Source organism: Acinonyx jubatus, chromosome C2, assembly GCF_027475565.1.
Source record: "Acinonyx jubatus isolate Ajub_Pintada_27869175 chromosome C2, VMU_Ajub_asm_v1.0, whole genome shotgun sequence".
NCBI lineage: Eukaryota > Metazoa > Chordata > Mammalia > Carnivora > Felidae > Acinonyx > Acinonyx jubatus.
Genome location: NC_069384.1, coordinates 105,123,894 through 105,139,660, shown reverse-complemented (window position 1 = coordinate 105,139,660; position 15,767 = coordinate 105,123,894).

The window sequence follows — 15,767 nt, the reverse complement described above, 5'->3', positions numbered from 1 at the left end:
TTTCTCTAGATAATAGGTTGTGAGTTTTCTACAGTGAACATGTACTGTTTTTATAAAAAGAAAAAAGTTTATTACCATTATCATGAGAAAAAAATCAGTTCGTGTGCACACTCTGTGTTTTCAATTTTTCTTTACAATTTAAGTCTCTGACAAAGGCATTCAATTCTTTCAGAGATTTAAAACAATCTAATCAATATTCTGATTCATTACCATATTAGTAGAACATGGAAATACCACAGGCATACAAAATAAGTAATTGGGTACTAATTTACACACTTTAACTCAAGAGACTTGATTAAAATGGAAATAAAACACTTTGACTTATACATTTACTCCACTTTAGTACTGCATACCACAGAGAAAATCTTGAAGTCAACATGCAAAAGTAATAAATGTTATTTCCTAAATCTACAAAAGTGCATGGTACCACACTCTGTCCTTTATAAACTGATAACTGCAGTTTCAGCTTCCAAATGTTTCCATTATTTTCCAAACAGAAGTGTGAAGTTATCTTTTTGCGTATTGCCCTCTACCCATCTGCCTCTTCTATTCTTATACCTGCGCAGGTGACCTAAGCAGGCACACATAGGGGAGAGTAAGAATGGCATATCAGTGAACACAGCTTCCACCTTGTCCTGGGAACCTTCATATAAAGTCCCAGAGGTCCTAAATTGCAAATTAAGAAATACTGCTCCAGTCAGATTTTCACTCAAAGATTAACTATTAAGTTAAATGAGGTGCACAGAGAAAAGAAAGGACCTCATTTTTCCTGTCCCTACCCTCTGAGGGTACAAAAGTAAATTGATAGTTTGTATTTACAACAACCACCAGACATAATAAAAGAAATTAAAAAACTACAGAGAAAGAACAGGAAGATTTTGTTTCTTTCTATTTCAACCAGTCAATTCAAATACCTATCTTACCTAGGACAGAAAGAATAATTATCCTCAAAGTTACTAGTTTAAAATGAAATAACCAGGAATTTTTCAGTATATAAAACAAATTAATAATACAAAGATCTATATGGCAATAATGTATAGGAGTCTATTTTTTTGAAAGGTACAAGGGAGCCTAAAATATACGGTGTTTTTTGTTTTGTTTTGTTTTGTTTTGTTTTTTGAGCGAGAGAGAGAGAGGGCACAAATGAGCGAGGGGCAGAGAGAGAGGGAGAGAGAGAAAGAGAGAGAGAGAGAGAGAAGTGGGATCATCTGATGCAGGACTCAAGCTGATGAACCATGAGATCATGACCTGAGCTGAAGTCAGATGCTTAACCGACTGCACCACCCAGGCTCCCGAAAATGTATTCCTTAGACTTGATCAACACCTTGAGTCTTCTAAAACAGATATCACCTAACTCTTTGCAGCAACATTCATATTTCAAAACACCTCATGAGAGTAAAGTTTCGATCACTTACAAGCTGCTTTCCTCATTGATGTGACTGGACCTGACACCTTGACAAAATATATACTTTGAAAAGCATGAAGGCAAAAAGTTCCGGATTATTCTGGTCAAAATACAAAAATGCCATCCTCATTTCAAACTACAATCCTATCCTCTCTCTCCACCATGGACAAATTGGTGAAAGCAATAAGAACATAAGAAAGAAACAAATTACTCATGATATATGAGAGTATCGATATAAATAGCAATAGACTAATGTCAAAAAGAGGATACGTTTAGTCTGAATTTTAGAAAAACTTTTTGATTGAGAATAATCCAGAGTGAATGAATTTGCCTGGTGAAATAATTAGAATGGAGTCATTGCTTATCCATGGCCTATAAAGAATCTGTTGGTGTTTAAAAAATGCATAAACTCAAATATTATTTTTATCTTAAGGTTGCCCATGTTTTATATTATAAAGATGCAAACATTTTGGTGACACAAATTTTTACTTATTTTCTCTTTAAAAGTCAGAAAGCTCTTACCCCATATTCGACCTTCACTTTTGACCACATCTATTCACAATGTTTGTATAATCTCTCTTTTAAAGTGCTTAGCTCAATCGATATGGTGATCTTGCGCTCTCCCAGCCAGGCCTAAGCCACAAAAATTTTTTAAAAATTAAAAAATAAAGTGAGTTAGCTCATAATTAATAAGGAAATAATTCTAAAACTTCAGAAATATAAGTCATATATTACAAGGAAATGTATTGATTTAATAGTATTTCTATGTCATTGTCAATGATTCATAAATTTAGTAGAAATAGGAAAATTTTAAACAATACATATATATCTGTAAATAACAACAGAGCAACAGAAAGATATCGATATAAATTGAGAAACTTGGAACTATAAAAAAAATTGACTTTTTAAAAATTTATTTTGAGGGAGAGAGAGTAAACAGGGCAAAGAGAGGGAATCCCAAGCAGGCTCTGCACTATCACCTTGTACCCCTATGCAGGTTTTGAACCCACGAACAATGAGATCATGAGCTGAGCCGAAATCAAGAGTCAGATGCTTAACCAACTGAGCCATCCAGGTGCCCCAAAAAACTGATTATTAAAAAAAATTTCATGTGTAGGATTGGCATCTTGAGAAAAAAAAATCATCATATTTTTATAAAAAGCAAAATGCAAACTTTTGATTTTACTTGTACACAAAGAATAATGGACTCTTCTTTGATATATATTGATGCAGCATTTTAAATATTTATACAAAGAAAGCAAATCTTAAACATGTTTACTCTCTGAGTCTCTCTGTTTGACCTCTGACATAATACCATTTCTTGGAATCCTTGATTCCAAAGGCATATACATTCATTTATAAACTATGTCCTACTAACTTTAAATCATTTACCCTTAGAAAAAGCTTTCTAGATTCAGATTTACCTTTTAGGTGAAATTAAAATTTAAATTTAGAAATGTATAAGCAATATATATATGTATATATATGTGTATATATATGTGTATATATATATATATCTTACATTTATTTTTTTAAATGTTTATTTATTTTTGAGAGAGAGAGGGACAGAGGATCTGAAGCAGGCTCTGCACTGACAGCAGAGAGCCTGATGCGGGGCTCAAACTCATGAATTCATGACCTGACCTGAAGTTGGGCACTCAACCGACTGAGCCACACAGGCACCCTCTTTCCACTTCCATTTTAAATGTTGGTTTCTGGGGTGCCTGGCTAGCTCAGTCAGAAGAGCAGGTGACTCTTGATCTTGGAGTTGTAAGTTTGAGCCCCACTTTGGGTGTAGAGATTACTTATAAATAAATAAATAAATAAATAAATAAATATATAAATAAATCTTCTAAAAAGATTTAAAGAAAAATAAGATGTTGGTAATTTCTTTTATTTATAGAAATACAAGACAATGGTCTCTAGTGCATTGTTATAATTTTATGAATAGAATATTTATAATATCTATAAATATAACATTTAAAACAGAAAATTCTAACCTTGATTTGAGAATAAGTAGTTTTGAATGTATTTCCAAAATTAATATTCTACATTGAGGATCTAACAGAAAAAAACGTAAAATTTCTATTTAGTAATTAAAAACAAAACAAGACATCATAGCTTTTATTCAGCCAGTGAATCTCCAACTACAGAATTTCAAATTATAAAGAAGCAGTATTCCCAATACCAGTCATCACTGAGCAACAAATGAGTGGTAAATATTCAAAAATAAATGTTTTCCATCCTCTGGAAAAAATATGAATATTAGTGACGCCTGACAAGAATGGCCTTTGCTCTGTTTAACATTTAATCAAGTAGTTAATATTAAAACTGGAGACAGAAAAGATGTGTTGAAAGCAGTTACTTGTATATTGAGATTTGGAGAAAACTACATGTGGTTTCCATTGTCCCATAGCCAACATTTTGGAATTTCTTACAGAATGATATATTTACATTTCTCAAAACTGAAAAAGTCTGCCTTCTTATTGAAGTTTACCATATGTCAAAACACTTCAAAAGCTAAATATTTTATATAAAGAGGGGGAAACTGACTAATCTATAATGTATATAAGATTAACCAAAGGAAATTTGAGAATGTCAAAAGCAGTGTTCTAGCTGTCAGTTAATTAATACTTGAGTAATCCTTGATAAATCGTAACCAATGTTTTCATTTATGTGATTCTATCAAATATGTTCGTTATATTCTCATACAGTTTATTAATTCAGTAACTTATGTGTAAAAGTTAATAATATATCTGTAACATTACATTTTAACCAACACAAGGGTACTCAATACAAGATCTTCATATTTATTCAATTAACTGAACTCTATCAGTAAACACAATGACCTCAGGGCCTAACTCATAAAAAATGCATTATTTACATGGAATCTTCTTGAATGTGATTCAAAAACTAATTATAAAGCAAACTTTTCTCAGTTTATGTACATAGCAATTACCCCCAAACCCTTAAAAGCAAATGTTATTAAGCTCCGCTCACCTACATCAATAAGATGATGGAAGCATCAAAAACTTCAATCTTTATCCAAAGGCTGCACGAGTCGACTTAGTGTACATGCACAGACACTTCCCTGTTCTGTAAGGCATGCTGTTACAAGCATAATATCCATTTACCATATGGTAAAGATGGGGAACTTTAAAATGCAAAAAAAAAAAAAAAAAACGAAACAGCTAATGACAAAGAGCAGGTAAGTGAATACTTCAAACCTCAAAACATATACCAATCATCAAGTCTGAATAACATCTCTCCCAGGATATGAACAAAAATGACTAACACAGATTTTATTGCTTGCATCTTTTAAATCATAACAACTGAAAAGATTATATATAGATCTAATCCAAGTGAACCTAGGGTCACAAAGTGTTACTACTGGAAGAATAATTGTATCAGATGCCTAACTAATAAGTATTTTATCAAGACTTGGCAAATAAAAGTTGAGAAAGGAAATTCTAAAAGGTGACAGAATCATGGACAATAATAATGGAGACTTATAAAACACATTCCGTGCCTGATAAAGCAGTTGACTTCTTGAGAGAACTGTAAAATTATCAGGAAAAGGAGAGCAGATGTTACACATTTGGACTTTGTAAAGCATTTGATGCACTGTTTCATGAAAAGTGACTTGAAAAATTAGTCCAAATTGGCTTGGATCTGATCAGTGTCACACAGATTGAAAACTGCTTGAAAATCAGTAAACAAAAGATCATAACAAATGGCCATATATCCATTTGGGGTAGGGATCAGCCACTGGAATTGGTGTTAAATCTGGTCTTAGTTAATGCTCTTATGAACAGTTTTTTTTTTTTAAATAAACAACTTTAATAGAATTTTCAAGTGCTGCTGCTGCATTGAAAGACAATGCTTACAAAAGAGAGAACTGAAAATAATAAAGTTATAAAGAAAATATTTCAATACTCAGGAGATAATGTGAACTTCAGCATGTAAAAATTCACTCCGGAAAGTAAGATGTGACTATCAGAGGATGATACTGATTTTTTTAACATAGATACCAGAACTTCCAGATCCAAGTAAATCTTGTCCTTCAAAGTTGTCACCCTGAGAAACCAAACACTCAGTCCAGCAATATTGTCACTGTTCAAAATGTTTTCCGGAATTCACCTTTGAAATTGCCTTAAGCAAATCAGTGCCGGTAAACTTCACTGCCCTATGAGCCATGTAAGAAAAGGTGTCATCACAAAACAGTCATGCTTAATTTTTCCTACCTTTCATTTGTAATAAAAATTTATATTCCCCACCTTTATCATCAAATGTAATGCCAAACAGCCTTTGGCTAGTTCCAAAAATTAAAACCACCCTCAGAGAACTAAGATTTGTCTCCAGTAAAATTATCTGAAAGAATATACCATAGACATATTTTTCCACAGGCTTGTTCATTCTACCAACACTTAATCTGCTATATGTCTGTCACCCTACTGTATGACTCTGGAGAAGCTACAAAAAGTAAGTAACAATTCGTGCCCTCAAGGCACTCACATTCAAATTGGACAGAGTGGTGGAGACCAAGGCCTGATTAGAGAGGGATGCAAAAACTCTCTACCTGTTCCCTGAGATGCTAGCCTCACAATCACATAAATAATTACACTACACGAAACTCTGGTAGCTATACGCTCAAAATTCTATGAGAGTACAAAGTGGATCTGGAGAGGGATGTTCTAGCAGAAACCCAAGTTGGACACCAGCACAATATGCAGGACCCAGTGGAAGCCCAGTGAGAGCACAGGGTAGGTGGTGGAGCAGCCTCAGAAGAGGCAGAAAAAAACAGTAAAAGGTTAGATTAAATGTCACACTCAAGAATCTAAATTGAATTCTCTAGGCAGTTTGGAGCTCCCGAAAAATAAGTTAGGGAGTCACATGATCTGATCTTGATTAAGCTCCGCTCACCATGATTAGGGGCCATGATATGACAAATGGTTGTGAGAAGAGTGAGGCTAGAATCTCAGGGAACAGGTAGAGAGTTTTTGCATCCCTCTCTAATCAGGCCTTGGTCTCCACCACTCTGTCCAAACTGCCTTATCAAGGTCACCATTGACCTGTATAACCATTAATTCTCAGTCTCACTCCCTCTCCATTGATACACTTTTTGCACTGGGCTTCTAAGACACTGGGCTTTCTTGGTTTTCTTCCTACCTTGTTGGGAGTTTATCCTCAGTCTCCACTTGCTGATTTCTACTCTTCTCTCCAGCCTCTTAATAATGGAGGACTCTAGGGCTCAATCTTTGATTCTCTTCTTTTTACTTGGTTTTTGGTGATTACATCCAGACTCATGACTTTAAGCGCATTCTTAGAGAAAGAAAACTTCTCCCCCAAGTAGTGAAGAGCTAGAAATAACCCAAATGCCCAACAGTGTAAAATCAGATGCACACATTGTGTACAAACTCAATGGAATATTACACAGCAGTCAAATGAATTACGGTGACCTGCAACAATATGAGTGAATCTTAACAGAGAAGAATCAAAAGCAAGTACAGGAAGGTAAAGGTATACAATTTGTAGCCACACATATGAAGAAGGGACAATTCAGAGGAGGTAAATGGAGACAAAATGCCTAATTTGGACATATTACAAGGGCATCAGTAAACAACTTGTATAAGCCACAAAAGAAAATCAGAAGGAGGAAAAGAAGAAAAAGAAAAGGAGGGGGGAAAAGCTGTGAATAAATTAAAGAAGGTAAACATTTCTCCTAACATGTATTATATACTACATATGGAGTACCGCCAAGTATTGTCTTTTTAAGAAGGAAATTTAAGTCTCAGCCTGTGCATTTCCTGAACGCACACCCCAGGAGGACGTGCCGTGACACCAGGTGCTGCCAGCTTCCTCGTGCAAAAGCATACTTCTCTCCTCCCAGCTCAACAGATAGTACCAAGATGCCCCACCTCCCCTGACCATCTGTATCTTCCTCTCTACCTCCCTTTAACTATCAGTGCCAGGCCCACACTAGATGCTCAAATATTTATTGAACACTTTGAACTTTGACTGTAATTGGGCTTTTCTCATTATGATTTGAAAGAATGTTTAAGGAGGTATTGTTAGTTATGCAGGTAGGTAGGTAGGTAGTTTCCTATTTTTAAAAGTTTTACTGGGACATGAGAAACTAATATTTTCTGTGAAGCAAACAGAAGCATCCCAAATTATTCCAAGGCTTATTCTTCACTAAAGCAGCTGTTAAAACATATGATAAACGGATATCACAGGGTTTGGTGAGTAAAGGTCTCCTAAGTTTAGCCAACTTACCTCTTTTTCTTTAGTCTTTCTAGCACTTACAACTTGCCCTCCATCCCATCCCCATCCTATGTCAACCATACCCTTCTCTCCCTTTCAATTACCTTCAACGATGTCAGACTCTGAGGGGAAATCAGAAAAAGACAGTCTGACAAGTGAACGTAGAAAGGGGGAAAGAGTCCAAGGCACATAGTAGGTTTTTATTAAGTATCTGTTGAGTGAATAAATAAATGAGTTATGTGTGGCTAGACTTCTAGAATGAATAATTTGGAAGAGAGGAGGAGAATAGAAGGATGAGCTGGAAGAGGTGAGAAGTTGCTCAGGATAAAAACATGAATGTTTCCCATAGAGTGAGTAGAGAAAGAAAACTTCTCCCCCAAGCAGTGAAGAGCTAGTGAGGATACAATCATAGGAATTGACACTATTTGGGAGAATTTTCTCCCTGTTCTGTAGCCTACATTTCAGTCAGTCAAAGAGTATAACCAAGCTTCTTTATTTATTCAGCATACTTACCTGCTGTGTATCTCATTCTGTACCCAAAGCGATTGGATGAAAAATATGAGGGTGGTGGGGCACGCAGCAGGTAGAGTAAGTGGAACAAGACTGAATCCACTTCATTGCTCCGCTAACCTCAGAAGCTATCATGTTATCCGGCAATGTCTGACCCGGCTTGATTCCACGGACAGCTCTTTGGTGAGGATCATTCACGGCATGAAAGATAGAATCAGTTCTGTGCCCAGATCCACTGCTTTGTCACTGATAACACTGTACACATTCTAGAAATGACTCTCCCCCAGCCTGTCAGGACCCATCTACTCTAATTCTTCGCCCTGATTTTGGAAAACTACAAAAAGGACCAATTACCCTCTGAGTTAGTCACAGCCTCATTTGTACTCAATGAGAAATCACACACACAGGCACACAACTCCTCCAACAGCACAACGGGTGCTGACTATTAACCCAGATCAATAGTCTCAACAGAAAAGGTCAAAGGTCCAATGGGCTCTGGGAACCCCAGACCACATTACTCTCCACCTTGACCAACTTGACAGACAAGCTCAAATTGCTCAGGCTGTTCCCTTTCAGTGCATTAGCAAACAACTTCAGAGCTTGAAACTAGTAGTTCCTTTCTCTACATTGAATACTATATATATATATATATATATATATATATATATATATATATATATATAAAAGTAAATAATAACAAACAGAAGATGATGAAGGAGAATAAAGCAAGGCAAAGATTTTCATTGCTGACTAACTTTTCATACAGGAATACACAATTTTGCAGACTGCCTCTAGAGGGGGAGTCTGCTGGATGGCATATGAAGATCTGTGTGCCTGAGTGAGAGCATACTCTAGGGTATGGCAAAGCATCCCAGCCCTGAGCTTTGGGGGACTCTTGCTATTGAGCTCAAAAGGCCTCCCGCATTAAAACTTGACCAGAGGCTCTTATACATACAAGAAGCTCCTGTATTTGCTTCCTATAACTGTAAGAATACATTTCCACAAACTTAATGGCTTAAGACTACACAAACTTAGGCGCCTAGGTGGCTCAGTTGGTTAAGTGTCTGACTTCCGCTCAGGTCATGATCCCAAGGTTCGTGGGTTCGAGCCCCACGTTTGGCTCCATGCGGACAGCTCACTGTCTGGAGCCTGCTTTGGATTCTGTGTGTGTCTCTCTCTGCCCCTCCCCCACTTGTGCTATGTCTCTCTCTCTCTCTCTCTCTCTCTCTCTCTCTCTCTCTCTCTCAAAAAAAAATTAATAAACATTAAAAAAAAAAAAGACAACACAAACTGGTTATCTTAACAGTTCTATAGGTTAGAAGCCCAAAGCAGATTTCACTGGCCTAAAATCAAGATGTTTACAGGGCTGCATTTGCTCTGCAGCAAATTCCTTTTCTTGCCTTTCCCAACTTCTAGAGGCTACCTGCATTCCTTGCTTCCTCCATCTTCAAAAACAGCAACATTGCATCTCTCACCATTCTTCCTTAGTCCCATCTCTCTGAGTCTCTGCTCTGGCCTCCCACTTCCACTTCTAAAAACTCTTTGAATTACAATGGGCCCACTTGAATAGTCCAGGATGATCTCCCTATTTTATTTATTTTATTTTAAAAAATGTTTTTAATGTTTATTTATTTTTGAGAGAAAGACAGAGCGTGAGTGGGAGAAGGGCAGAGAGAGACAGAGACACAGAATCTGAAGCAGAATCTAGGCTCTGAGCTGTCAGCACAGAGCCGGACTCAGGGCTCAAACTCACCAGGCGAGAGATCACTACCTGAGCTGGTGTCGGAGGTTTAATTGAGCCATCCAGGAGTGACCCAGGATAATCTCCTATTTTAAAGTCAGCTGATTAGCAACCTTAATTCCACTGGAACCTTAACTTCCCTTAGCCATATAACCTAACATATTTACATGTTACAGGGACTAGGATTTGGACATTTTGGAGGGTTCTTTTGGTTTTTTTGTTTTTTTTTTTTCCTGGCTATCACACTTCCCTATTACTCCCTGGGCAATTGGAGGACCAGGACCAGTCTCTCTTTCCAAGCCTTCCTTTGATGGCTAGTTCCACCTAATTTCACATGTCTAAAAAGTTTTGGAAGGAGGTTTAGACCTAAAACTCCCCCAGAGAAGGTCCTGGGCCCTTTTAAATGAGCATTGGGCAAGATTAAGTTTTAAGGGAAACTATTGAAGCCTTAAAAGAAACACAACTGCCGACAAGTGAGAATTTCAGTAAATAAATACATTGACCACAAGACAGGTAATTACATTTTAAACCACTGATGCCAATAAATGTGATAGAAAACACAATGTAGCGTAAGTACTGAAAATTTGAATAGGTTGATAGGCTTTTCAAATAATTTTTTAGTAGTTTATTTTCTTCTTCCTTAGCACGGAAGCATAAAAAATGTGCTCAATAAGTAAGCAAATGGAAGAACAATCAATCTAATATCAAAGTGACTAGAGAGTTAATGCCAGGTCTTGATTTGTATGCTGACATTCTGGAATATAAAGGACCGAAGGTCAGAGAATCTGGGTAATCTCTGTATTAGGAATGCCCTTGAGTTGTCAGGGAGAAAGAACTTTTTCCATGCTATACAAAAGGGCAGATCTAAAGTTATAGTCCTTCAAAAATCCTATCTAAAAAAGTTTTGCAAGATTTGAAATAAAGTTTCATTTTAAACTCCAGGCCACACAATATATACACACATACTCAATATCCATTCATATCGAGGAATTGAGATAAACATGCACACCACCTACCACTATTTTCTAAAACAGTTTCTAAGCACAGAGAGGCAAATTCCAAATCTTCTCTATGTTATAATAATTTGAAAGGCAGATAATAGAAGTATAGAGGAGAAGTACATTTGTAGAAACCTACTGTCTTCCAGTCACTTTACCCATCTTATTTTATTTGATCCTCACAACCTGCAAGGTGTGTGGTATAGGACACAGGTTATAGGAACCTCAGAAATTATCTGAAACTTCACATCTAATTAATTGGTGATAAAATTGAGATTTGAACTCAGGGAAGTCTGCCTCTAAAGATTAGTCATATACCACACCACACTGACTCTGTCATTACACTGAAGATGTGTAAAAAGTGTTCTGAGCTCTTAATAGATATTATATAAAATATGAGGCAAGTATAAGTGATGTATCTAAATTTAGGCATTGGAAAGAAGTCTGTCTTCTTTTAATCTGCTACGAGGACTCAATTGTCCATTTTACAGTTACAATCCTTGTAACAATGATTCAACATTCCTTCCTTTGTATTGTATGTGTTTTCAAACTGGTATTAAAGATTGGTGGTCAGCAGCCTTTGAGTCTTTTGGCATTTTACTGCTAATTGTCTGCAAACTTGAACAGCCTAAGAAAATGCAGATGGTCCTGTGGAACACAAATCACGGTTACACATGGTATGCATTTAATTCTAACGGACTGTGTTTCTTAACCTCTGGGTGTCGCTCCACCATTCCTTTATAAGGCTACTCATATCCAAGAAAAATTCTGTTTCTAACAACAGGACAACAGGCCCCACATGTGTTGTGGGCCATTCAGACGCATATAATGTGTCTGAATGCCTTTAAGCAAGTACGTTTAGCACATGTTTCCTAGCACTATCCTATGTATTTATAAACTGCGTCCCCCTAGATGGTAAGCCCCTTGAGGGCAAGTGTCATGCCTTATATTTCACCTTATGAGCTGTACATGGCAGATTAGCAATTCTATCTGTCATGTATACAGCACGGTGCCAGCTATAAATTGCTCTTATGGGTGAGACCCCTAACTACACTGTGACATTTGCTACATCTTCCAGATGAGGCTGGATAGAGAGAGACTAACCAATTACCTAGAATCAAAACGAACAGGTAATGTTTTCCCCTGGCCCACAACAGAAAAGTATTCATTCCTTGTCTTGCTCTACTTTATTTTTTTCTTCTAAGATTTTATTGCAAGAATTAATGCCTATTGATATTTTTATTAAGGTAAATATCACATATTGCTTATATATACATGTGCAAGGGACTGTTCATAGGGCTTTACAAATACTAACTCATCTAATCCTCCTAGCACCCCATGAAATAGATGCTATTTTTATTCCCATTTTACAGATGAGGACACTGAGGCACAGATAGATTAATTTATCCAAACTCACAAACAAAATGGCTAAATGGCAGCAGTGAGGTTTGAATCCAGAAAGTCTGGCTCCAGAGTCTGTGCCCTTAATTTATTCTGCACTATTCTGCCTGAATAAGAATCTACAAAGCTCCTTGCTCAGGACATGTGAGTGGTTGTTCAACAAGGTGGGGAAATGTGTGTTTACTCCTCCCTATGTGATTTATTTGATTATATTCTAAAACCTTTCTTCATGCCAATAGAACTCCATGTAAGTACTATACTAAATTTTCCTGTACTGAAGGCATATGCGATGGTTACCTTGACTGACACATAAAATACCCAAAACAAAATACCCCAAGACTAGAGGATTTTTTGTTCTATGAATTAAAGACATGAAAGGATTGCCTAGGCATCAGAAGTGTTATAAGCTCACATCTGTAAGTCTTTCTTGGAGATTTCCATATTTCTTATACAGGAATGTTCCCTGTCTGAAATATTTCAGTGTTCACTCTATATCTGAGTTTGAAAATTCTCTAATCCTTTTTAATTTTTAATTCTCAATTACTTTTTCAACACACGTAGGACAAGCACTTGCCGTAATAGGATGTTTAACACTTATGTTTTTCTTTCAGTCAGCTTGAAAACATGCTAGTAAACATGCAAACATATTGTAAAGGTTTGAAATTTGGGGTGTGTATACATATATCAACAGGAGTTATGAATTATGTATATTCTGAGCCTATATAAATTAGATTTTGAAGAACAAGCATGACAGTACTCAGGCAGGTCATAATAAGAGATTCCATGTGAAATGTAAAAACTACCTTGAATAAATTATCCATAAGTTAACACTCTCATTATAATGACATATTTATTATTTCTGGGTTTGTGATGTTCCTTTAATGCACTCTGACTGACTGTTGTAATGGCACTTCAAGAAACCATTTCAGACTCCCCGCCCCCATGAAATTTAGCACAACTTTATTTACATTTGAACTAAAATAATTTAAAATAATGTAATGTTAAAAACAATCACCTACTTCCCAACGTAGAATACCATTTCCTTCTGCCCAGAAACATCTAATTAAAGCAGGATATAACTTTAGTAATTATTTTCACACAGAATGTCTCTAAAATTAATGTCGATTGTAAGACTAAAAATTGGGAGACTGACAATCAAAACAATCTTAAATGCTTTGTTTATGTGATGCAAAGGAGTGATCCTTTAATTCTTGCACACACATTAAACTGATTTCACAGACTTTCTGTGCTGGTGTTTAACATAGTCAAGTGCTTGAGGTTACACAGAATAAACAATCTTGAGATCTTATTGCAAATGTTTGCAATTTATGATGTAAACCGATTTGTGAAAAAATAACAGGATCCATGTCACTGAAGCCAAAAAGGCATTTTTCAGAAATCAAAATAGTTCCGAAATTTGAGCATTGCATTATACTAAAGTATTACCATCTGAAGATCTACAAAGTTTTAAGTCTGGGGAAAAACTCAAACTAGATATTTATCATTTCAGCTTCAAGCAAAGGCCTCCGATTTTACCGACCCTCTTGTATCCTAAATTCCTCAACACTAATGATATCTTGAATAATCTCTCTTAACTGAGTTTTCCCCAATCAGGGATTTTGTAGCCTGGGAAGGTTTTGCACACCTTGGTGTGAAAGATCTGGGGGGGTGGCGGGGGAGGGAGTGGCAAAATGTTTATTATTTATTAGGATTATCGAATTTCTACCAAAACAACGTGCATGTTGGGCCTCATCTGAATTTAAAGCGAAGACTTCGGGCGCCTTCTCAAAGAGGCTCTGGAAACCCTGAGTTTGGAACTTCGCGTTCACACACCCAGGCGCCTGCCTGAGAGTTTGAGCCGCGGCGTGGGTGGAAAGCGGGCCCAGCTTGAGCGTGCGTGGGAGGCTGGGCCCGAGGGACGCGGCCCGGACTCGCCAGGAAAGGCAGCCTGGGCCCTTGCAGAGTCTTGGGAGGGCGAACACCCTTGACGCTTGGGTCCCGCAGGCCGCGCCCAAGCTCAAGTACCGCCGACCGGGCCAAGGAACTTTGGCCCTTCTCGCTGGCCTGGCCGCCTCCGCGAGCTCCTAGCCTTCCCCACTGCCGCCGGGCCGGGCCCCCGCGGGGCTCGGCGCCCAGCCCACCCCTCTCCTGCCGCCGGCAACGTTCGGGTCCGACCTAGGCCGCGCTGCCGCGCCCGCATCCTGGTGCCCCGGGCCTCGCCTGCCTGGGCCCAGACGCACCGCCCCCTTTGACCCCAGGCTCCCCCAGAGCTCGGCTGCGGGGACGGCCTGGGCTTCGCGTCCGCCGCGCGGCCGGCTTGACCCGGGACGGAGCCGCTAACCACCCTCGGCTCCAAGTTCTCCCGTGACCTCCGACCTCCCTTGGGGTGCCCGAAGAAATGTCCGAACCCGCGTTGGAGGCTGCAGTAGGGCTGGGGCTGGGAGCCTGCGTGTTCCGACCCCCGGCCCCTGGCGCGGACGGGAGCTCGCCGGAGGCCAGTGGGCGAGGGCGGGCGGCTAGGCGCGGCCGTTGCAAGTGCACCCCGCCCCTAGGCAGATGTTTATTATGAGAACTGAGGTCAGCAAGGAGAGCTGTCAACTTGTCAACTAGGAGACTTGCGAGGCCTGGAAGCGGAATACGGCCCAAGTGCTGGTCAGTGGTCTTTAAAAGCTACAAAGATAAACATAAAGTTATCACCCAAGGAACAGCTTTGAGTGCGAGCTCAGCCCAGGAGAAGGCCAAGTAGGGACGACGGGAGCACCACTGGAACTCGCGGGACTTTGTCCAAGGGGTGGGGGGTCTCCACTACGCATCCTCCCGGCCAAAGGGGCCCCCAAGGGACCCTCGGGACACCCTCGATCTTCGCGGAGGATGCCTCCCATCCCAAGAGCCCGTGCTGGAAGGGATGGTCCTGTCCGCGGCCTGACCAGGCCCGCGTCTTCACAGTCTCTACGCTGAATAGGCAGCGCTTTCGGGTTTTACTAGTGAGCCTTCTTCCGGGAGGAGGGGGCTGGGAGAGGTAGGAGGGAGGGAGGGAGGGGATCCTGGGTATTCTAAGGACTCTGGGACCTGGCTTTTCCTGAACTGGGTCCTTACTTCTACCTTTTCCTAAATTAAATCAACGAAAAATCTGCCTGGGCCAAAGCGCTAAACTGGAGAGGAGGTGGCCCTCCCTGGAGCCCCGTTCCCTTCACGGCTTTTACCCTACTCTCAACCCTTCATCACTTGCTTGGGGAGGGTCAGCGACCTGGGGTCGAGTGTCTGTTGTGCCACAGTTAACCCAGGTGGATTTCGCACCGCGTGATCCCGCTTCCCTTTCTCCCCAAAATGTTCCCCGAAAAACTACAAGGGTGAAATTAAACTACAAGGGTGAAATTAAATAGAAGAATGAGAGTTTGTCTTGGGGAGTCTATTCCATATTATTTTACATACTATCTGCTCCTTTATT